The sequence below is a fragment of the Pteronotus mesoamericanus genome, unplaced genomic scaffold, assembly GCF_021234165.1.
Source record: "Pteronotus mesoamericanus isolate MK-2021 breed Mesoamerican mustached bat unplaced genomic scaffold, CSHL_Meso_final scaffold_232, whole genome shotgun sequence".
NCBI classification, from domain to species: domain Eukaryota; kingdom Metazoa; phylum Chordata; class Mammalia; order Chiroptera; family Mormoopidae; genus Pteronotus; species Pteronotus mesoamericanus.
In genome coordinates this window covers 5,556,113-5,581,369 of record NW_026555311.1, presented here as the reverse complement: position 1 = coordinate 5,581,369, position 25,257 = coordinate 5,556,113, and the positions used below count along the sequence as shown (strand labels likewise).

The 25,257-nt window shown below is 38.9% G+C and overlaps 1 pseudogene; it reads right to left on the bottom strand.

Annotated features, from left to right (window-relative positions):
• Positions 1 to 362: 362 nt before the first annotated feature.
• Positions 363 to 899, bottom strand: LOC129085232 (peptidyl-tRNA hydrolase 2, mitochondrial-like; annotated as a pseudogene).
• Positions 900 to 25,257: the final 24,358 nt, after the last annotated feature.

The window sequence follows — 25,257 nt, the reverse complement described above, 5'->3', positions numbered from 1 at the left end:
TTCCACCTCCAGAAACATGATAAGAAAAAATGAGAACTTCGCTATCTACAAGTATGAACTATGTAACCTGAAAATATGAATTTTTTTTCTGTTGCAAAACACCCAGAAATCGTGTTTGAATTTAAAATAAACTTCTTTTTCATATGCTGGGGGAAAGAATGAGGAGAGGGAAGGAGGAGTGGGAGGAGAACTGTAAAAGAAAACAAATCTGCTTATGAGCTAAGATTTCAGCAGCCTCAGAGGAGTCCATTGGTAGCCGTAATTAGGGGTTTTTCAGGGTGGGGGTGGTTCAGCTTTTGTCATGAGAATATGACAGTTTCAAACATTTGTGGTGGTAGGACCATCATAATACAAAATTCCACCTAGCAAACTTTTAGGTGACCAGTAACTTTGTCAATTAGGTCTGCTGGTCCCAATTCCTAGGACAGTTTGAGAGCTTGGTGCAATCTGAGTATGTCAAGTATCTTGGATTAAATTTATAGCTATTCCCAGCATTTTCACATGGGTCCATAATTCAGTCAGAGTTTCTTCATCAGGGGCTTTGAGCACGACTTTGGGCTGGCCACAGTATTCCCACCATTTGAGCAATTCAGGGTTTCTCCTTTCCATTTGCTTAAAGGAAAAAACAAGAACATGAGGACTGGGCAGCCACTTTCCCTTTTCCATCTTCAAAGTCATTTAGAACCACAAGAATTATTTTGTATTCCCCACTCTCTCCTAAACTGATTGCTTCACTTCTGGTCTCTGTGTCTGTCTCCCTCACTGAGCTTTTGGGGATCATCCCAAAGCGTACACAGAGGCCTCAGCCCAGGCACGTGCTACGAGCTACTCTGTCTGGCAGCCAAGCTGAATGCACCAGGGTGAGCCAAATATCCTATAACCAAAGTTTTGGAGACCATCTAGAGCACCTCTCCTCAGCCTCACTCAGGTCTTTAGGTTCTTCGCTTCTGAGTAGTGGACATGCTTCTCAAGAGATTTTAGCTGTGGAGGGGGGGGGGGTTGTTGCTCTTTATAAGAATATAAGAATCATTGTTGCTTCTTGTATGTGCCCTGATCAGGGATGGAACGCTCAACCTTGGTGTTTTAGGATCACATTCTAACCAACTGGGCTACCCGGCCAGGGCATCAAGAGGCTTTTTTTAAATGTAAGAAATACATTGAAATGACTCAAAGTTCAAGCCATAAAAAATAGGTAGGAAAGATTTATTCCCAAATCTTTCCTCAAACCACTTCCCAGAGGCAAGTATTGTTAAATGATTGTTTGTGAGCCCTTCCACACAACCATACGTTTATTGTGGCAAATATCCATTTGTAGACTTATTTTTTTTAGATTTTATTTATTTATTTTTAGAGAGAGGAAGGGAGGGAAAGAAACATCGACATGCAATAGATATATCCATAGGTTGACTCTCACAGGCCCCCAACTAGGGACCTCGCCCACAACACAGGCATATGGTCTGACTGGGAATTGAACTGGCGACCTTTCAGTTTGCAGGCTGGCACTCAATCCAATGAGCCACACCAGCCAGGGCTGTAGAATTATTTTTAATCCACAAGGTAGCATGCTGTACACCCTGTTCTGCACATTGGCTTTTTTCACTTTAGGTTAATTTATTTCATTCCTACTTATGAGAGGGGACCCCCCGCCAAAACAACAGAATTCTCTTCTGGAAGGGGGCCCCTTGTAATACAGGCTTCCTTCGCTAGGTATCAGTGTCCCAGCCTGCGTGTTGTGAGAGCTGCATTCATCGTTAGGGAATTTTTACTCCTTCAAAGCCCATTTCATGATGGGTGATTTAGAACTCAACTGCGCCCACTGTGCTGAGTGTTCAGCAGTTTTTGACCCAAAACAGCATGACCCCAGTGCCCCACCCTCCTTACTGACCCAATCTCGCCTGAGCGACATTTTTTGTTTTCTTGTTTCTCCGGATGAAAAAAGTCCTCAAAGGGAAATAGTTTGTCAATATTGGAGAAGTGAAACAAAAACAGCAGAAGCACTAAAAGGCATCAAAATCGATGAGTTCAAAAAGCGTTTTGAGCAGTGGAAAAAAGTCCCAATAGGTGTATTGCATCAAATGGAGAGTATTTTGAAGGTGACTGAAGTTTACCATGTAAGTATAAATATACACAATTTTTTATAAATAAGTTCATATAATGGACTTTCTCATCCTGTTTTACCAATTTCACCAATCTCCTATGGCAAGGCATTTAGACGGTGACCATTCTTTAACTACTATAAATCAAACTTTAATGAATAACATTGAACATAGGTCATTTTGCACTTACACAAGTATGTCTCTAGAAAAAAATTCTGAGAAGTGGAATAGCTATGTAGAAGGACACAGCAATCAGACACATATTGTCAAAGTATCCTTCCTATCTATTGCATCAGTCCATACACTGACTATCTGTGGGGATACTCCTTGTGTCCCCAGAGTCAGGCCAATAAGTGTTTCATGAAATGTGTGGACATTTGCCCACTAAAGAGTGGAAAAATAGTGTCAGCGATGCTTCAATATGAATGTTTGTTTTGATGAGTGGTGTTTAGTATCTTTTTTTAGGTTTAAGAGGCAATTATAGTTCCATTTTCATGAATCGTTCATATCCTTTATTCACTTTTCAGTTGTGATTTTGTTTTTTTCTTATTGCTACTTTGAAGATTTTATATGTAAAAAATAAGTCCTTTGTTTATGATTTAAAAGTATTGTTTCAGTTTTCATTCATCTCTGACTTTTTAAATAGCTTGGGATATAGATGATTTGTAATAAAGTACTTATAAAGTGTACAACTTGAAAAGTTTTTAACAGCTTTATTGGAGTACAATTGACACGCAACAACTCTTTACCTGTGTTTACCCTCATGAAATTATCACTACAATCAAAATAATGAACATATTCATCATCCCAAAAAGTTCTGTGCTCCTCAGTCTCCCATCCCATCCCCCAGACGACAGATCTGCTTTCTGTCACCACTGATTGGTTTGCATTTTCCATAGTTTTATGTAAACGGAAACATTCAGTATTTACTTTTTTTTGTCTGGCTTCTTTCACCCTGCATAATTATTATGAGAGTCATCTAATGTTGTATGTATGAATAGTTTTTTTTTATTGTTGAGTAGTACTCCACAATGATCTCAAATGATTTTCAAATGGATTCAGAAATATATATATGTAAATATATATTACATATGTGTTTGCATATATACACACACACCTTCAAAGAGAGAGACCACTGAGCCAAGTATGGTGACACCCCTGCTGGAACCCATTCTGCTTCTGTACAAAGAGCAGTTCTGCTGCATAGACTGGTGCCAATGGGAAGACAGTGGTCACATGGCCCAGAGATATGCAACCCGTTAGTCTGTCTCCAAAGCCCTATTGTCCTATTACCAGAAATATGTGGATGAGGATTCAAGAAAGGGATCAAAGACATTTTCATCTAGCATGACCACACCCTGCTAGTAGCTGACCTCTGTCACAGCAAATCCAAGAAGTCTGGAGGTCCTGGTGTGCTCCCTGGCTGCTGATTAGTCAACACGAGGAACAAGATTTGCCTTTATATTAAGTAACGATTATGGAATTTTAAGGTTAATAATGGCGGGTGGAGGAGTCTTCCAGTTTAAGATGATGTGAACACACATATCTACTTTTCTCCCTCCCAAAACCCCATGAAAGTATTAGAACTAAGTTTTGTTGAACATGTAATATACAAGTGTGGGCAAAATAGTAGAGAACACAACAACAAAAATTTGGAAGTTGGAATCCAAGAAACCCAACTCCCAAACAGACAGCAAAGGAAAGTTCAAAATCAACATAATTTACACCACAGCTTCAAAAGGATCAGAAATTGGCAACACCAGAAAAATCTGAAACAGATTATGAAAGAGAGTTCCTAAATAAGGAGGTATGGGTAAAAGCTGTCTGAGTAACAGTAAGAACCCAGGTCCTTATTCCAACCTAGATACAAGAGGAAGGACGCATGAGACCCCATGTCGAGCTAATCGCTGAATGCACACAACCCAGGCCTTCTTCCCCAACACAACTCCCCACATGCTGGCCACATATTTACCCTCCAGAAAATAAACTGGAAACTTTCCCACAAAATCTGAGCTGCCTAAAAGTAAGACCTAAAGACAGTGGCCTTAGAGGTTCCCCTATAAACAGTCTTCTCAGATTTCAGTTCTATGAAGCTCAAGGTTGAAAAATCCTTCCCACAGGCATAGTGTGTGATTCCGTTTTTCGTGTCTTTCTTGATCACAAATAAAGAGCCAAGGATTAAAAGCCCAGTGAAGAAAAAACATCTACCACAGAAGATGAAACCAAAATAAGCAAACAGAAAAAAAGGCAACTTGGGAGGAGAGAAAAACTTCAAAAATGTATCTTTCTGTTATTTAAAGAAAGAATAGGAAGAGAATATACAAGTATTACATGTGTGAAACAAAAACAAGATGCTGTGAAAAAACAGAGAACATAGAAAAGAACTCTAAGACATTAAAAACACAATAGCAGAAATTAAAACTTTGATAGGTAGATAGGAAAATAAAGTTGAAAAATCTCTCAGAAAGTAGAACAAAAAGTCAGAGATGAAAAGCAGAAGGAAAAGTTAGAGCACCATTCGAGGAGGTCCAGTGACTGAGTTATGAGGCAAAAAGTCATCAATGAAACAATTCAGGAACATTTCTCGGAGTTGAAAAACACGTGATTACAGATAGAAAGGGCCCACAGAAAAAGGCCCAATGAGCATATCATGATCAAATTTCAGGACTAGGAAGAAAAGTAATTTTCTAAAAACTTTCAGGGAGAATAAAATAAATTACACATAAAAGATGAGATATATGAACCTTTACTTCTTTTAGAGATAAATACTAAATATTCACAAATGAAAGTATGATGTCTGGATTTTGATGCAAAATAATTGGAAGTTGGGTAGAAAGTGGGAGTGGGCTACAGATGCAATGTGATTGGCTGTGAATTAATTGTTGTGGAAGCAGAGGGATAGTCATGTAGGGATTTATTATATTATTCTCTCTGTAGATATTTAAATTTTTCTAAAATGCAGAAAATTTTAAAATGAATGATAAGAATGGTTTGGATTTCTCAGCAACACTGAAAACACAAAGACAATGGAGTAATGCCTTCAAAATTCTAAATGAAAATTGTTTCCAAACTAGAATTCTATACTTGAACTATAAATTAAGAGCAAAGGAAGTGTCCCAGTAGATGGACTGGCCTTATATGAATCAGTGACAGTCTATCCATTTTACTAGGAAGTCAGAGAATTTGGGTGTAGATAACAGGTAGGTTGGTACATTTGATGATGCAAATAAGAGCTAGTTCTCTTCAGATTGCTTCTGACTACTTTCCTTTGAAGAGCTCATAGTCTAGTGAGGGATAGGTATAATAAGCAGATAATGTTTATATGTAATAATATAAAATAAGTTCTATAACAGAGCTATGCATAATATCTTAGGGAACCCCAGGCTTACAGTTCAGGAAAGGTTCTATTAAGTAAGTAAGGCCTGACATGAGTTTTAAAGAACAAGGAGTGATTACACCAATGAAGAAAGAAAGGGGAAAATTCAAGGTAGAAAGACTGCCATTAACAAAGGCACAAAAGAATACAGCACCATGATGTATAGAATATAGCACAGAACCAAGCATAAGAAAGCATTCAGTACTAACTGACATTAATTAAATTGTTGGTGTTTTCAAGGACCTGACATAGCTAGTGTGCCTGGAGGCCAGAGATGAGACCCGGAAGTGCTGTGCAGCTCTCTGTTGTCCAAGAGTTAGGTTAATCACTATGAAACAGCAGAGTCAAGAAACAAGGTACTGAAAACTATTCTGGAAGAGGTATTAAGCATCTGTAAAATTTAGGAAACAACCAAGATCCTAAGTTCCTTAGCATCTTAAATGCTTCTCCTATTGATGGACTACTGCACTTAGTCTTAGGAATATTTTGGTTGATTCACAGTTCACAAATTATTCTTGATCTAAGATTGAATTTATCCTTGCCTGATATTTCACTTGTTTAATTCAACAATGTTTACCCTTATTTATTCATTTGCTAGCTCTTTCTACAAATTTTTTTAAGCACCTATTTGTATGGGCACTGCCTATATGAAACAGTCCTAGGGCTGTTTGTAGTTCTGTAGGAGAGCCAGACGTTAAAGGTATTATGCACAAGCAAGCCCTGACTGGTGTGGCTCAGTTGGTTGGGTGCTGTGTAACAAAGCAAAAGGTTGCTGGTTCAATTCCCAGTCAGGGCACATGCCTGGGTTGTGAGTTTGGTCCTCAGTTGGGGGTGCATATGAGAGGCAACTAATTGATGTTTCTTTTCCTCTCTTTTCCCCCGCCTCTTCTCTCTAAAAATAAATAAACAAAATTGTTTTTAAAAAATAAATTATGTACAATTAAAAATATAAATGGTTATTTTTATATGTACAAGGTCTCTACCATATGACATACCAGAAGGACCAAATATTTCCATACCAATAAGGTTAGCTTCAATCTTACAAATACTTCCTAAGTATATTAGTAATTTTTACTGCATATTATAAACAAAGTCCAAGAAAAAACTTAATTTTGTTTTTATGTTCATTACTTCTGAATGAAAACACTAAACATTATTTATATACTCATGGAAAACTCTCAATTTTTATTCAAGATGAATCTAGATGTATTGGATAGACTTTGAGCATTAATAAAATGACAGAACATACTACAGGGAAAGCATAAGAACAGAGAGATTTTTTTTTTTAAGTTTGAAAAAAAGGAGTCTTTGACTCAAATGGAGCTTCTGTTCGTCACATCACCATAACCAAATGATTGTAAGTTACAATTTAACTAAAAGCCAGAAGGATAAAAATAGCAAAGACTAAACATATAATATCCTTCTTTCTTCATCCTTGCTTCTGGAAGGTGTGTCTTTCCTGAACTATGAATCACTGCCACAGACCTTGCGAATTTGTTCCATGAGAGGGAAGTACCAGAGCAGCAGTAATACTCTCATTGTAAGCTTGGCTGCCCAGGAAGGGAAAGGTACACAGTCTGCAGTTTGGGGAACTCTCTTTCCCCATAGGTTGCAAAAATCAGAAACTAATGTTAAATTTTTTTTTCCTTTTTAATTGATTTGAGAGAGAGACAGAAAGAGAAACATCAACTTGTTCCACTTACTTATTTATGTATTCACTGGTTGATTCTTGTCTTTGCCCTGATCATCCAACCCACAACCTTGGTGTATCAGGACAATGCTCTAAGCAACTGAGCTACCCAGTCAGGGCTGGGAACTGATGTTAAAAGAGATACAGTCCACATTGTTTCGACTTTACCTTTCTCTAACTACTGCAGTGACTAAACTAATAAAAGGCAAGATCTAACTGCCTCCTAGCCTTCTTGAACTAGTCTTGGGTATTGTTATAACCAACACCACCATTGAATTTTCAACATGTCAATCCTAAAAGGTAAACAAAAGCATGGTCTCTAAAACTTACAGCTTCTACTTGATATTTTGGCAAGTATCGTTTTTCTGTAAGCCTAAAATAGAATGAATAGGGCTTGAATTTTGAACCAGAATCAAAATTAAGTTTTTTTTCCTGTCTTTCAAGACTTAGCTTGATTATTACAGAATTTTTCCAAATTCCCAGATTGGTAATTATTATGTTAACCAGAAGTTTTTTAATATTGTTATAGGATAGCATTGTCAAATGTCAATGTGTGTACTTCATCTCTGATATTTTTTCATTCCTTAAATATTCTATTTTTATAAATTCCTCTTGGTTGTTTTATTTAAAAATAAAACTTAGTATTGATTTTTTTAGCTTTTCTCCCAAGACATTTTTCTTTCCATATATGAAACAAAAGTTGCAAATGACAGTGTCTTCAAAACTATATAGAAATAGGTTATGCACCACTTATTTTCTTATTTGTCTTTCCAGTAAAAATTGCTTACACAATTATGATCATGAATTTGTGGTGGAATTAGTGTTACTTTTTAGGCTCTTTTGGCTGATTCAGTGTGCAGCAGCAACACCTAGTGGATGTTTTTGTACTTCTCAGGGAAGAATCACATCACTGCCTTTCCAAAATATGACACGGTCTTGTGTTAAGGAGTGGAAATTGTATGGATATTACTGATGATTATATTTCTTAATGTGGGAAGATTACTCTGACAGGAGTGAGTAAAAGTGTACATTTACAGAGTTCTCTGAAAAGAATGATACTCAGCCTCAATTATTGAGTATTTAAAGCTAGGAGTATTTTAAAATAAGTGTAAATATATAGTCTGTGCTTCCAATTTAGTATGTCATATTAATTATTTTCTAAAATAGACACTTTAAGGGAAGCAGAGCCAATGCCTGAATTATCAATAATACAAATTTTCAGAGTTAAGCCGTTCTTACTCAGTGTTGTGATAAAACCAAAGCACAGAGGGGGGAAAAAATGTATGCAGTCCCAAGAACTGATATGTAAAGGCAATGAGCAAGGGGAAAAAGCTATGCAAATACCACCATTCTCATTTTCTTTTGCTACAGTAAGGTTGTATCTGCAGACATTCAGTTAAAATTAGTGTGGGAGAGAGAATCTCACACGTTCATGGAAAAACATAAATAGCCCCCTTCTAAATGTAATAATACAGTGTTTAATATAGCTCTAATACTCTCACCACTTTCTTCCTTGGAATAATTTAACCTCACTGTGTACAGCTCCCTTACTAGATTGGGTTAGAGACGATCCATCAACCCAGACAGGCACAGCCGTGAAAAGGGGCAACTCACCACTGGCTCCCTGCTTTGGGGCTTCATCCAGCTTGTTGTAGGATCAGACGCACCGGAAGTATTCTGGACTTTGAGTGGTGCAGGAGGGAAAGGTACGAAGTGAAGTCATTTGTAAAAGTAAAAAAGAACAGAGGCACTCAGTAGAAATTAATCCTGCAATCACTCATGTAATTAACCCACATTTCTCAGTTAACCTCTGTAATCCACAGTGCCAGATTTGGGCACTGTGACCTACGTAGCAGGAATCTGCAAACTACAGCCAGCCTGTGATCTGTTTTTGCAAGGTCTGTGAAAGCCTGAACATTTTAAGATGAATCGGAACATTCTCAGAGGTTATTTTCAAAAAGAAAAGAAAAAGAAAATGAAATCAGTATATGAAAAAAACTCAGTTCTCTACTTCTGTGAGTCCCCTTTACATTCACTCTATTACCACACTCACAACACTTCTGACACCAAGTGTGTGGGGATTTCTCCACACCAAACAATTCTCTGTAGAGAGCTGGCTGAGTGTTCTACAATTTAATTGAATTCTGACTCTCTTGACCCAGAGATCGTGTTGGATCCCACAGGTTAAGGGCTCAGTTCATGAGACTGCCCTCTGCTTTGGATGACAATCACAAGCAGTATTTACCCAGGTTACCCACAATCTTTATCCAATTTGGCTACAAATTGAAAATGGCCACAGTCCCTCCTCAGGTATGATTAATTTGTTAGAGCAACTCACAAAACCCGGCGAAACACTTACTTACACTACTAGTTTATTAAAGTATATGATAAAGGATACAGATGAACAGCTATATGAAGAGAGACATAAGGCAAGGTCTGGGAGAGTCCTGAGCACAGGAGCTTCTGCCCCTGTGGAGTCGGGGTGTGTCACCCTCCTCGTGTGGATGTGTTCCCCAATCTGGAAGCTCTCTTAACCCTGTTCTTTGGGGATTTCATGACAGCTTCTTCATGTAGATACAAGCAGTCATTAATTCAATTTCCATTTATTCTCCCACCTCAGGAGAGTGCAGGGCCAAAGCAAATTCCAAGCTTCTAATCTGGTGACCAGCCCCCATCCAAAGTTCCACCCAAAGTTCCACCCAAAGTTCCACCCAAAGCCCACCCAAAGTTCCTCATTAGGACGAGGGACACTTACACCACCCAGGAATTTACAAGGGTTTTAGTAGCTCTGTGTCAGGAGCTGGGGTCATAGACCAAATATTGCAGTAAGAGATGCTCCTAGAGCTCTTACCTGTCAGGAAACCACAGCAGTTTTGGAAGCCCTGTGCCGGGAACCTGGGAGAAGGAAGGAGACAGAGACCAATATATATTTTTTCCTGTTATTTCACAGTATGTGACTGAGATATATGTTGCCTGCAAAACCTAAAATATTGACTGTCTGGACCTTCACAGAAAAGGTTTGTGGATGCTTGCTATAAAGAAAGAATTAACCCTCAAATAAGTTAATTTCCTTCAAGGAAGGAAATTAAAACAAAAACAATAAACATTCTTTTGACCATTGCCTGTGTAATAGGCACAGAGTTGAGTGTATTACATTCATTATCTCATTTAATCTTCATCAGAAAAACCTGTCAGGAAGTTACAATTTTTATCAATTTACCAAAGAAGATCCCAAGACTTAGAGAGGTTAATCACCAAGCTCACATTAACAACCAGGCCTGAGATTAAAATCCATGCTGGCTGATCCAGAGCATTTAAGCACTCCTTTCAGGTACACAAGTAATAATGACAAAAGATAGAAAGTGGTAGGTATCTCAAGGAACATAAAAACACAACATGCTGTGGAAAACACAGAGGTAGCAGATAACAAACACTTCCAGAGAGATGTTCAGGGAGGATTTCATGGACAAGGCAGCTTTTAAAGCAGGCCTTGAAAGACAGGGATGATTTAGATACATGACATTGGTGTGTAGGACAAGCAGCTATGGGACAGTCTGGATACAGAAGCATTTGAGGGATATTGGGGAGCAGTGAAACCCACATAACAGGAAGAGAGTGTGCAGGAAGGGGGATTGGTGGGAAACCCAGATGAGAGGGAGATCCTAGATGGTGTTGAATGCTGAGCTAAGGGAAAAGAGGGAATTTAAATAAATGTGACTGAATATTTATGACTGAACAATTGGCACAATCGGTCCAAAGTTCTGGGGAAATTACTCGACAGGGACCTGTTGAATGAATTAAAGGAAGGAGAAATAGAGGCAGGAAAGTAAATTGGGAGACTGTGAACAGTAATTCAGATCCAAGACTACTGGGGAAGCAACGCAATGGCAGAGAGATGAAAAGGAGTGTTGTTAGGGTCTCTGCTTACATTTTTTCTAAAATCACTAAGTAACTCAAGAGGGAAGTGTAAATGGCCAGGCAATGACCCCCTTTCAGGCTACATAATGCTTTTTCATGACATTATCACTCAACTTCTTCTCCAGCCTTGTGCCAACACACACACAGGCACATACACACTAGTTTTACTAATTAAAGATCCTGGTGTTGGTTCTCTTGATAAAGTCATGACTTGATATTTGTTTTCCTGGAATTTTACCTGAGTAAAAATGTCACTGGCTTGGGGTAAGGTGGGGAGGTACAGAGAATAATGCCCACACAGTGTGATTTACCAAGTCTGCAATCCACAGGGATTGTCCTCTAAAGGGCAGTGACATCTGTCACAGATCAACAGCTCACACTACCTGACTCAGAAGTCAAAACTCGAGTGTTAACTCCAATTTTGAAGCGCATATGCCAGACCTCCTTTGCTATCATTGACTCATCTGGTCCAATTCCCAACGGCAGGCCTGGTTTCCACCCGATTGTGCCTTCGGATGCCAAGTCCCACCGCCCTCAATGCATGAATCACCAATGAGCCCATGAGGACAGACTCAGGTAGAGGAGCAAGCAGGACTGTTAGACGAGCTCTTCTAAGCCTTCTTGTTATTCTCTGGACACTGCTTATTTCACTTTGTGATTTACAATGCAGCAGCTGTGTTTCAGTTTCTCCTGTAAGGCTAGCTGCAGAGAACTCTCACTAATTAAAATGGACAAAAGAGACCACAAATTACTTTACCAGTTACCACCAAGTTGACAGTCTATAGATTACAACTAAATCTTGGTCAACTGTATCATGCTGTAGCTCTTCAGTGTCTATTTGAAGACCAAAAGCAGGTGATGTTTTCGGCCCAGATCCAAGTTTAAAACTTGTGTAATATAATGTTAGCCTACCTACAGTTTTATGAGAATTTCTGTTAAGTTTTGGGGGTTTGGCCAGTATGCTGTCATATTTCATTTTCAAAGAATACATTTTTTTGCAATGGTGTTTCCCATACATATTCCCCATTGTCAGCAACATCCACCCTGAGTTACTTATAAACTGCTGCCAAACTCTCAAAACTTTTTGACTTACAGCATATCGAAGTCGATTCTTTCCCCTCTCTTTCAGTCTCACTGTGGATAGAGAAACAGATGATCACAAAGCTTTGAGAGGCCCTTGATGGGTTTGTGTGGTAGGAGAGAGCTTGTGGGCAGAAAGGAGAAACTGGAGAGTTGAGAAATAAAAACAGTTCCTGGCAAAAAGGCCGAGCACAGGAGTCATTGCAGCATGCGGTAATTCGGTGCAGACCTGTAGGTAGAGACGGCTGGCAGCGTGCCCTACCACAGGGCTGGTCAATGGGAAAGAGTGATGGTTCCTGAAGACTGGCACAGGGCTTCGTTCTGCCTCTTCAATATGCTGTCAGGAGACTTATTTGCCAACAAAGGCATCCTCAGGCCACTGAAGAAGAAGCAAAACCATGTGTACGTCTTCAGGTCAGAGGCATAGGAAAAAGGTTTCCTTTCCTCTGTATCTAGGAGGCCTTGGTTCTAGCTTTGATCTTAACTAGCAACTATCTGTGTGGCCCAAGGTAAAGTCACTTAGCATCTATGAGTTCCAGTTATGTTTTATGAATAAAGGGGGGATCTGAGTAAAAAATCCCCTTGGCCTTAAAATCCCGTGGGCCTATAATCTATCAGTGTATCTGGTAGCAACAATAGACGTGGAAGTCTGGTGCAGTGGTTCTTCTAAAGTTTCCCTTGTCTAGTCATCTCTACAATCAGGCCAAGTCTTGCAGTCTGTGGTATTAGCACGAGGCACAAAATAACTGTGTGTCATCAGAAACAGTTTGGAATAGACATTTCCCCTAACTAAATTAAATTTCACTGCTCAAAAATAATAAAATGCTATAGAAAGAAAATATCAGTGCTGCCACAAATCAGCATTGAAGGAATAGCTCTAGAAAACATCTGGGAAATGGCCCTAAGCTAACAAACCACTAGATAAAATGTTTGATTTCCCAGTCACTGATGCTACTAACTGCAAAAGCAGTTAAAAGGTTTTATGAGGAATGATGTCTTGGCACCAGATGAACAGCAAGAAAGCCAGCTGTTTGCACTTGCTTTATAACAAGTGCCAATGTACATACTATAATCCATGCTGTCTGCAGAGGATGGACTGGCAAAACGGAAAACGTGATGGAAAGTCCCAATTGGGCAGGAGTGATCAGACTTCTGGGACTAAATAAGAGGCAAATGTCTCGTTTTACAACAACAGCAAACTTCCAGGACAACTTCCCTGTGAAATGTTGTTTCTTGCTACATATTCCTCCATTTGCTTTCACTAGAAATTTATATCACTACCTGGAAAGAACTTCTATTTCTAGGCAAGAGAGTCCTTCTAAACCATAACAGATGCTGGAAGCCCTCTGAGGCCAGCCTAAAGAGGAAAGATGGAGGGCGTATCAGCAAGGACTGTATTAGTGACAGACAGAAAAAGGACACACCCACAGGTAAAGTGGACGTGGAGATGAGCTGATAAGCACAATAAAGCAAGATAATGAGAAGCCTTCAAACTTCTCACCTAAAGAACCAGAGGACTATATCCATCCTGCAACTGACATTTTGGAACAGACTACGGTAAAATTGCAAACAAAGGGGAAAGGAAGGAGTGTTCAGACATCAGGACAACATGTTTATTTGCAATGCTACTTAGGCACTCATTGAAATCAGCACTTCCTTGGCATTTAAAAGAAGTCTGATCAAGTTTGCCATCATTCATTAAATAATATTTGTTGAGCTCCTTAGTCTGTATCAGGAAAGCTTTTAAGTGCTGGTATGGGGAATAATGATAAAAAAACAGACACCATCTGTGTGGAAGACACATTATTTAGGTAATCTTATGAATAAATGATTAATCACTACATACAATAAGTATTATGAAAACAAAAAAAATGTGGAGATGTGGTTTCTTCTCTTTTTTATTTATATACTAGAAAAGATAAATAAAAATTAAATAATCACAACAAATAAATAAAAATTGCAATTTTTATGAGCGCTACAAGGAGAGGTAAAGAATAATTAGAAGATTGGAACTTGTCAGAGGTGAAAGATGGCTTCCTTGAGGAAGGGATATTTGAACTCTAATCAGAAGGGTGAATGGAGTTTAATTGGGTGAAGGAGGAGCTGGGATGGATTTGGAGAAGAGTTTTCTAGGAAAATGTCAGAAGAAAGGAGTGCTCATAGAGCTGCAAGGCTAGGGTTCAGGAATGGAGTGTTCATACAGAGCATGCTGCACACTGAAACTAGAAAAAAAATGTAAGAGCAAAATTTGCAGGAATCTATAGGTCATACTAAGGGGTTTTGTCTTTATTCTCAAAGCATTAAAGGGTTTTTATTTGGAGATAACATGATCAAATTTGGTATCGAGAAGTTCACTCTGGCTGCAGTGAGCGGAATGGATGACAGGGACAAGGATGGCTGCCGACAGGCCGGGCCGTAGATTTTGTCAGTCGTCCAGGTGATGGGAGACGGCAGCTGGAACTTGGGCTGGGTGATATGGAGGAGATGGAGTTTCAGCTCGGCTCAGAGCCTGGCCAAGGTAAGCATTTTACGTTATGATTGGGTGGAGGGAGGTGCTGACAATTCCAAGAAGCCTCACTTTTTATTCAAACAAGGCTTTGCTTTGAATGCAGACTGCGGAGAGAAGGCAACAGCACCCTGAGGAACAATCAAGGAACCCTACCATGTCCTTTCTTATTCATGTAGCTTCCTGGTATTAGGCAGTCACTTACACCGAAAAATACATGATGACAGAGAAGGAGGGGGAAATATAAGGGGACTCAGAGTTCCTTTTCCTTTTGGTCCATCCTTATTCATCAGGAAACTGAAAGTAGAGTATTGATAGGATTTTCACTTATTTGCATAAATAAAACAAAGTTGAAAAAACAGTTGAGTCAGTTTTGTGGAGCATTTTCACTCTTAGGAACAAAATGTATACACATGTATGAGCTAAAAAGTACAAATTGTCTAATTTTGGTGATTCCACAACTTAAATGCTCTTTATAATTCATTTAAACCAGTGTCATACAATATGAAAATAAATGGTAACATTTATGCTAATAATTAAAGTTTTTAATTTTTCTTTATTTAGAATGATGTTAAATTTAAAAAGACACTACAGCAAGTTAAAAAGAGACTGTGGAAGAAAAAGGAAATATTTTAGTACCTTTAATAACAATTTTTCCTTGCTCTTTTGAACCAGGCATTTTGCATTTCTATTTTGCACTGAGTCCTCAAAATTATGTAGCAGGCCCTACATAATACATTCCTTACCATTTGTAATTGGTTATTTACCTGCTTAATTCCTACTAGATTGCCCCACTGCTGAATACACGGTAGGTGGGAAGGAAATGTCAAATAAAAAACAAACCTGGGTATAGGTAAGGAGAGATTTTACTTAAAAGGAATATTGCAACAGGAGGAGAGGGACTATTGCAATAGAGAGAATGGTTTGACCATACGATCCACAGGTGTCTCAGTGGTCTTCATAAAAAGAGGATCTTGGACACAGACATGTGTGCACAGTGGAAAGATCACATGAAGACATAGAAAGAAGGTGCCGTCTGCAAGCCAATAAAAGAGGCCTCAGAAGAAACCAAATTGCCATCATTTTGACCTTGGACTTCTAGTCTCCAGAACTGTGAGAAAATTAATTTCTGTTGTTTAAGCCTCCAATTCTGTAGCTTTTTTTTTTATATGGCAGCTCTAGCAGACTCAGAAAATCTTGTTATTTTTGAGATACTTTATGTATTCTGTATACAGGTCCTTTGTCAGGTATATATATTGCAAATATTTTCTACTCTATTAACTTGCCTTTTCATTTTCTTTCTTTTTTTATTTAAATACTTTTTTTAAAAAGATTTTATTTATTTATTTTTAGAGAGAGGGGAAGGGAGGGATAGAGAGAGGGAGAGAAACATTGATCAGTTGCCTCCCGTACGTGCCCTGACAGGGGGCTGAACCTGCAACCCAGGCATGTGCTCTGACCAAGAATTAAACCAGTGACCTTCTGCTTTGCAGGAGGATCCCAACCAACTGAGCCACACTGGTCAGGAGCCTTTGCATTTTCTTAATGGTGACCTTCAAAGAACAGACACCTTTAATTTTCACAAAGTCAGTTAATTCTTCTATGTTATTATTTGTGTTTTTTGTCATCTTCCCAATGCCTCCCTCTGCCTCATTATATCAGGCAAAGTCCAATCAAGAAACAAAAAACACATCAGTTTATTTAAACAGAAAAGAGTAATATAAACTACTGTTAAATAGTAAAATGTGGTGAACCAGTAAAAGGGATAAAAGAGGATTCTAAGGGGTACAGATAGCTACTACTACCTCTAAAACTAATAGAGAATGAACAAGGAAGGAAATTTTGAAATTCAAAGGAGGTGTCTCCCCACAAACACTGATTTTTCAGACCTCCAAGGAGAGGTGTGGCTGCCACAGGAACCTTCAGCCTGCTGGTGAGAACGGAACTGCTGGAGGACACAAGCCACAGCAGCAAACTGCTGGGGGACAGCGAAATGTGGCAGAGGGCACTGACCTCAGCTCAGGTCTCAAGACACATGCTTGTTAGTTAAAACACTCCTAGCAAGGGATACTCTGGCTAGTATAGCTCAGTGAGTTGGGCATTGTCCCACAAACCAAAAGGTCACTAGTTCAACTCTCCATCAAGGCACACGCCTGGGGTGTCAGCTGGCTCCTTAGTTGGGGGCATGTGAGAAGCAACAGATAGATAGATGTTTCTCTGGAACATAGATGTTTCTCTTGTTCTCTTTTTCCCTCCTTTCCCCTCTCTCTAAAAATAAATACATAAAATCTTTTTTAAAAAGAAAAAAAGAAAAACATTCCTAGCAAGGGAGTAAGGAAAGAGAAAGGAAGGGAATTCAGGACCAAGGAGACAGAAAGAACCAAATACAGAGGAGGAAAAGCAGAAAAGTGAAGTAACAGAATCTGAGTGTTAATGTCTAATGGTATTAAGAGAGCCGCCTTAGTACCAGATTTTTACAATATATTTGCAGTCTCTTCTATGAGATTTTTTTCTTCTAGCCTATCCTCATCTAATCCTAACCTTTATATCTTTCGTTTTGTTTTTGTTTTTTTTTTATTGGTTCATAGTTTTTTCTTTTTTTTATTGTTGTTCAATCACAGTTGTCCCACTCCCCCCACCCCCGCCCAACCCTGTTGCTCTCCCCGGCCCCCGCTCCCCCTCCTTCAGTCAGTCTCCACCCTGTTGTCTTTGTCCATAGGTCTTTTATACTTGTTCCCTGATTAGATCCTTCCTTTTCTTTTTCCCATTATCCCCTTCCCCCCTCCTCTCTGGTCATTGTCATTTTGTTCTTTATTTCCCTCTCTCTGGTTCTATTTTGCTAGTTTGTTTGTTTTGTTCATTAGGTTCCACTTATAGCTGAGCTCGTACGGTGTTTGTCTTCTGTTGCCTGGATTATTTCACATAGCATAATGCTCTCCAGTTCTATCCGTGCTGTCGCAAAGGGTAGGAGTTTCTTCTTTCTTTCTGCTGTGTAGTATTCCATTGTGTAAATGTGCCACAGTTTTTTGATTCACTCATTTACTGATGGACACTTCAGCTGTTTCCAGCACTTGGCTATTGTAAATAATGCCGCTATGAACATTGGGGTTCATAGGTTCTTTTCACTTGGTGTTTCAAGATTTTTAGGGTATAATCCCAGCAGCGGGATCACTGGATCAAAAGGCAATTCCATCTTTAGCTTTTTCAGGAAATTCCATACTGTTTTCCACAGTGGCTGCACCAGTCTGCATTCCCAAAAACAGTTCACCAGGGTTCCCTTTTCCCCACATCCTCGCTAGCACTTGTTGTTTGTTGATTTATTAATTATGGCCATTCTTACTGGTGTGAAGTAGTATCTCATTGTGGTTTTAATTTGCATCTCTCTGCTGGCTAGGGATGTTGAGCATCCTTTCATATGTCTATGGGCCCTCTGTATCTCCTCCTCAAGAAGTCCTTTGTTCAGGTCCTTTGTCCATTATTCAATTAGATTGTTTGTCTTCCTGCTGTGTAGTTGTGTGAGTTCTTATACATTTTGGAGATCAAACCTTTATTCACGGTATCATTGGCAAACATGTTTACCCATACAGTTGGTTATCTTTTTGTTTTGCTGATGTTTTCTTTAGCCATGCAGAAGCTTTTAAATTTAATGTAGTCCCATTTGTTTATTCTTTCCTTTATATCCCTTGCACTAGAAGATATATCAGCAAAGATATTGCTGCGTGAGATATCTGATATTTTACTGACTACATTTTCCTCTAGGACTTTTATGGTGTCACAACTTATATTTAAGTCTTTTATCCATCTTGAGTTTATTTTTGTGTATAGTGTAAGTTGGTGATCTAGTTACATTTTTTTGCATGTACCTGTCCAGATCTCCCAGCACCATTTATTGAAGAAGCTATTTTTACTCAATTTTATGCTCCTGCTCCCTTTGTCAAATATTAACTGACTATAGAGACGTGGGTTTATTTCTGGTCTCTGTATTCTGTCCCGTTGATCTATGCGCCTGTTTTTATGCCAGTACCAGACTGTTTTGATTACAGTGGCCTTGTAATGTAATTTGATATCAGGTATTGTGATCCCTCTGATTTTGTTCTTCTTTCTCCAAATTGCTGAGGCTAATGGGGGTCATTTATGGTTCCATATAAATTTTTGAAATATTTGTTTTATATCTGTGAAATGTCATTGGTATTTTGGTAGGGATTGTGCTGAATCTATAGATTGCTTTTGGTAGTATGGGCATTTTAATGATATTAATTCTTCCAATCTATGAACATCGTATATGCTTCCATTTATTTGTGCCTTCCTTAATTTTTTTTCTTCAGTATTCTGTAGTTTTCTGGGTACAGGTCTTTTACTTCCTTGGTTAAGTTTATTCCTAGGTACTTTAGTTTTCTTGTTGCTATAATAAATGGGACTTTTTCCCCTAGCTTCTGTTTCTGATATTTCATTTTTGGTGTACAAAAGTGCCTTTAATTTCTGAATATTGATTTTATATCCTGCTGTTTTGCCAAACTGATTTATTAGGTCGAGTAGTTTTTTGGTGGAGCCTATGGGATTTTCTACGTACACTATTACATCATCTGCAAACAATGACAGTTTTACACCTTTCAATACCAACTTAGCTCCTTCCTCTTTTGGAGGAGATGTGCGATGTCTTCTCACATCTGCCCCCCTCCACTCCCACCCCAGCGCATGGTTGGGGCCTCCTTTGACCACCAAATGTGCTTGCACTTACCCTTGTGATAAAATCTTAGCTCCTTAAAGTAAGAGATTATGTTTTGTTCTGTGCTGTATCTCCAGATCATAACACACTTCTCAGAATGCTGTTAGCACTTCAGCATTTGATGAATTTTTTTTTAATCTTAGTAAATTGCTCCCTTTTCTCTGTTCCAAATCACTTTACTCATATTTCTGTCATGGAATTTATTATTTATTATTTTTGTATGTTGTTTCCTCTGTCGAAGAAACTATTAGCTCTCACTAACCTTTGCATTCCTATTGTTGACAAGTACTGTGCTTTGCACAGAGTAAGAATTTTCTGAATGTTTGCTATATTAAAGGCCAGCAGATTCATAAAAGGTGGCTATAATGTAGTAAAACTGATTTTGGCTTATGAACCGGTTCCAAAGACATTTCCTTTTATAACTATGTCAGAAATCATGCAAGAACCTTGGGAATGTTGGTTTGAACTCATTTGGCTGCAAGAAACAAATTAGCTTAAATAGAAAACAGGAGAGATTCCTACTATAAGGAGTAGGACTGCTGTTGATACTCTGGAATGTGTTAGACTCAGGCACTCAGACTCTTGCAGGAACATCCTACGTCGCTCCTCTCTACTTCCTCTCTGCTTTAGTCCTCCCACTCACCATGATCTGCCATTTTTTCCTTCATCCCTTTCCCTCTTTTCTTCACTGTAACAACAATGGCATTACAAGGCAGAGGAGGGAAATGCTGTTGATATGCATTACTTAAGGCTGAAGATGGCCTCCTACAGCTCCAGAATTTGCAGCTCCTTCATTCAAGAGGGATTTCACACTGAGATTGGACTATGTTAGTCAATCCCAAATTGAGAGTGAAGGGACTCGAAATTTATCCACTTTGTGTCCAGTGCCTACTCTTCTTTCCGTCAACTGGAGGGCCCTGCAGCAAAAGCATAGTTAAGTGTTATCCCTATAAATATGGGGGTGCGGAGTAGGGGTTAGGAAGGAAAGGACACTAAATGGAACTAGACAGAAGGAGGCTAATACATTTTCCACTACACCGAGCCACCCAGGAGGAAACCAGGTCAGTGGCGGGGGTGGAGGGTGAGGTGGGAAGGGGGAATCCTATGCAACTGTAGGGCTGTCCCTAAATGTAATAGTCACCAATACAGTGTAGTGTCAGGTTTGATGTGACTTGGCAGACATGAAGCCCCTAGAGCTCGTCCTTAGTCACATCAGATATGACCATTTATGGTTCTGGGCCCTTTGGCAGCTCCAGTCTTGCCCAGAGGTAGCTTGTCAATGGGTGAAGGTTGGCCAGAAGGTGAAGGGATTGGGGCTGGGGACAAATGGAGGCTCATGACTTCTAGTGTTTTGTGTACCAGCAGTATATCATCACCTAAACTGACTGCTTTGAAAGGCAGCATTTATCTATGTAGCTAAATACGTTTTGGTATGAAAAAATGAATTTCATTATATATCATCACACCTCTTACCACTTGTCATATTTATTATAGAAGATAACATTGAGTAAGCTGTATATGTAATGTCTCATTTGCTTTACTAATGGAAAAAATGACAAAGGAAATCAACAAAAACAACCCTAAATTTTTTTTATCTATCCTGCTGCCTATTGTCAATAGTTAACTACCTTTCCAGAATCATGTGGACTTTTATAACCTGAACTAATAACTCCTTGACCCAAAGGGGTCCCCCGAATGACCTAACTCTGTGCTGAAGGGCAGGGCGTTAGGACTACTTCGTGGCCAGCACTACAGACTGCTTGTCTTCTGCCACACCTGCTCCCCAGCCACATCTCTGCCTCAACACTTTAATGATGTGGTGTATCCATATGGTATTTTGAAATTAAAGCAAACAGGATAACCTTATCAGAAAAACTGGAGACTTAATGTTGAAATTTTTGGTGTAGAAGTGGGATTATAGAAATAGAAATGGATGTAGGTACAGAACTTCCTGTCCTCTCAAATGAGAACACTAGATAAACATCTTTAAGTTGGTACATTATGCTGGAATTGTTGTGAAGTGTTATGTGCTATGGAATGATGGATGAGAAGAGGGGCTCTATGGAAAGTAACCTCACAGGGTGATGGGATCCTAAACTCCTCACGGGGCATGTCAGGGTGCGTGGTCATGCCCCAGGCATACAAGCTTGTTTTTACTAAATGGTTTATCTTTGCCTTAGTCAGGCTCTGTCCACTGTTTCTGTGTATCTAGGTTAACAAACCTTTGAAATGCCCCCCTTTCAGGCCCCTTAAGAGAGCACATAATCTTAACTATCTTGTAATCCCATTCCCATGTTGCTTCCTCCCTCCTTCCTGTAATCTTACTTACATTCCCTCTCTAATCTCAAATGCATAAAAGAAGCTGCACACCTGTTATTTTCCAGTGTTTGAGATCTTGCTTCCTGGCATATGTAGTTAGTTTAGTTCAAATAAATTTTTATAAAAATTCTCTAGGGATCTGGAAGTTTCTTACGTCAACAGGGATATAAAGTTGAAAGATTCTAGCAAAATTTGTTAAGAAATATTTTAATTACTTTGGTTCCATAATCTAACACCTAAATTTTTTTCCTTTCTAATTACCAAGAAATAAATTATTCTTTATCTATTTAGTTTTAATTCCCAGGCATTCATCTCAGATTAATCGCGCCACGACCATTACACTCTCTCTGGGCACACTGCTCTCCAAGCCCGGCAGTCAAGTCAGAGTGCAGCCATCGTCCACGAGATGGCAGTGAAAGCCCACTGACACTTCACACCGCAGCGGAGGAGGAAAATTAGTCAAGAGAGATGGGGGAGGTGGGGCTTTCTAATCTGGGGCGGTTACATTTTACGGCCTCAGAAACTGGGCTTTTTAAAAAGCCCGATTAAAAAAATTTTTTTGAAAGATGTTAAGACAAAGTGTTTTTAGTAATCTAACTAGATTACACTTTCTAGTGTTTTTTTCCCCAAAATATAAAAGAAAGTTTATTTAGAACATTACAGAGGTAGTACAACAGACATGAACCACCTGGGCTGTGTAGGCTCAGGAAGCAAGTTACAGAAGCAGAAGAAGGGCCCTCGGAGCTTAGGAGAGAGAAAGGCAAAGATAACGCACCTCGCGGGGGAGAGGGGGCAGTGAGCGGGGAGGGAAAGCCACAGGGCATGAGTGAGAGTGCACTCTGGTGATTTTTGGAATGAAACAAAATGGTTCTGAACACCACTACCTGGAGAAAGCTAGCTAAGATATTTTTAAAAGTAGTTCTCAGTAATGTGCTTAATGAAGTTTCTTGGCTGGGGAGTGAATAGAAAGTGAATAGAAATTCCTCAATATGCTTAAAAATCTATACTTTTTCACACTCAACTGAGGCATAAAAGAGAAGTCCTCTTAATGGACATGATCAGCTGCTGACGAGTACATCACCTTTGCGCCTGGATTCTGGGCTCTTGCAGGCAACCTCTCTCCCTCTATGACCTCCCCCATTCCTCATCCCACTCACTGAATTACTGAGATGATTGTGATCTAATCTCTTTGAGTTTCAGATCTCTCATCCACACATTTTTAAAATTTCTATTATTTTATGGAAATAATGTATTAACTTATTTAAAACAATGCCTAGCATGTATAGGTGTTCAAAATGGCAAAATTGTTATTTTTACCTCCAACTTTTACTTTATTTTGAAAATGAATATGTGACTGAATTATAGTGATTTGTGTACTGTTCTCATTATTTGTGCCAAATCATCATGAGCAAAATTATGTCTATGCCTATTGTTTATATACATGCAGGTTAACTATCAAAATTTCTATATTTTTGTGTCTATAAAAAACTCGTGTAATTGCAGCCATTACAATTTTTGCTGCTTTAGCCTGGTTGGCTGATTACAACATAATACACACTACACACACACACATACACACACACACACATTACCTAAACCATAGTGTGCCTGAAAGCGCATATTTGTCCAAACTTTGGTTCAGGGGGAAAATGAATAGATTCCAGACCTGTTGACTTTCTCTCCCCTTTGTTATGGAGAAAGTACGTGGATTATATACCTGATTTTAGCTCTAGAACTTATAGTTCCATTGGAGTTCCATGGAAGACAAACTAAGAACTCTTTTTGTCTTGGAAAGCAGACAAGAAATCCCTGCTTCACTCATATATCATAAATCTAGATCTAGGAAATAAGAAGAGCTAGGCCTAGAAATGCCTTCTGAATTAAGTTTGTACAAACAACCACTGGGTACCATGTGATTCAGTGTCTGCAGGAATCTCATTCAAAGATAATGAGACTACAAGCAAATAAAATCAGAAATGAAAGCAGGAGTTACAATGGACACCACGGAAATACAAAGGATCATACAAGACTACTATGAAAGGCCATACCACATCAAATGTGATAATCTGGAAGCAACAGACAAATTCTTAGAAACATATAATTTTTCTAGACTGAATCATGAAGAAATGGAAAACATAAATAAACCAATTAACAATAGGAAATTGAAACAGCAATCAAAAACCTTCCAAAAAACTAAAGTCCAGGACCAGATGGCCTCACTGGTGAATTCTACCAAACATTCAGTGAAGACAGTATTGCAAACTCTTCAAAAACAGTGAAAACTTGCTTGAATTTAATTCATTCTGGAAGGCTATTCGAGAAGTGATTTGTTCGAAAACCAAATCATGCCTGAGAAATGTGTGACTAATTATACAATTATCAGCATGAAAGGGTTGTTGGGTCAAGAACTGAAGTTTTGTTTGAGGACTGTAACATTTTTTTCTGTGGACAGCTTGGTTGAGAATGGAAATATTCAACATGGGAGACATTCAAGAACCAAGGTTTGACCATAAAATGAAGAAGAAATAACATCGTATCTCATTTTACAGGACAACATTATTCTGATACCAAAACATGGCATGGACAGCACAAAAAAATTAAAATTACAGACCAATACATTTCATGAACATGGATGCAGAAATCCTCAACAAAATATTAGCAAGTCAAGCACACAGCAACTGTGTACAGGAATCTATTTGATGTATCTACTTTTCATTAGTGAAGTTGTTACAAGAAAAAATCTTTTTGAAATAGATTATAAACCGCCCCCCCGCACCCCCCAAAAATCTACTTCAACCATTGTATAAAATATAGTGGAAAGGATCCCACAGGAAGGGCAATTTATTAGTTTGCTGGGGCTGCATAACCAAATACCACAGCCTGGGTGGCTTAAACAGTAGAAATTTATTTTTTCAGTTGTGGAGGCTGTAAGTCCGAGATCAAGGTTTCCTCAGGCTTGGTTTCTTCTGAGGCCTCCATCCTTGGCCTGCAGGTGGCCTTCCCCCTGTGCACACGTGTGTCCTAATCTCCTCTTCTTACAAGGACAACAGCCATATTGGATTAGGGTCCACTCATTTGACCTCATTTTACCTTAATTACCTCGTTAAAGGCCTTATCTCCAAATATAGTCACATTATGAAGTATTAGGGGTTAGGACTTTCACATATGAATTATAAGGGGACACAATTCAGCCCATAATGGAGACAGTCATATTAGGATTACAGTTGGATATACCTTTGAGGACTTTAAGGGTATTAATAGGTCTTTTTGTAATTACTGAAAATATTCAGCTAAATTAAATCTAAATGGCAAACAGAATGACAGGTTATGGAATCCGGACTTTGGAGAAAGCTTAAAATACAGGGAGTTGAACTTCCTTCTCAGTGTGGGAATACCTTTTCCAGGATTCCCAGCTTCTTCTGTCTGAACATAACTCATGTATCAAAATCCAATCACCTGCCCTTGTTCTCCCATCTGAAGCAACATACCTACCACTCTTCAGAGAAGAGCTTTCAAATATTTTAGGAAGTTTGCCATTTACTCATG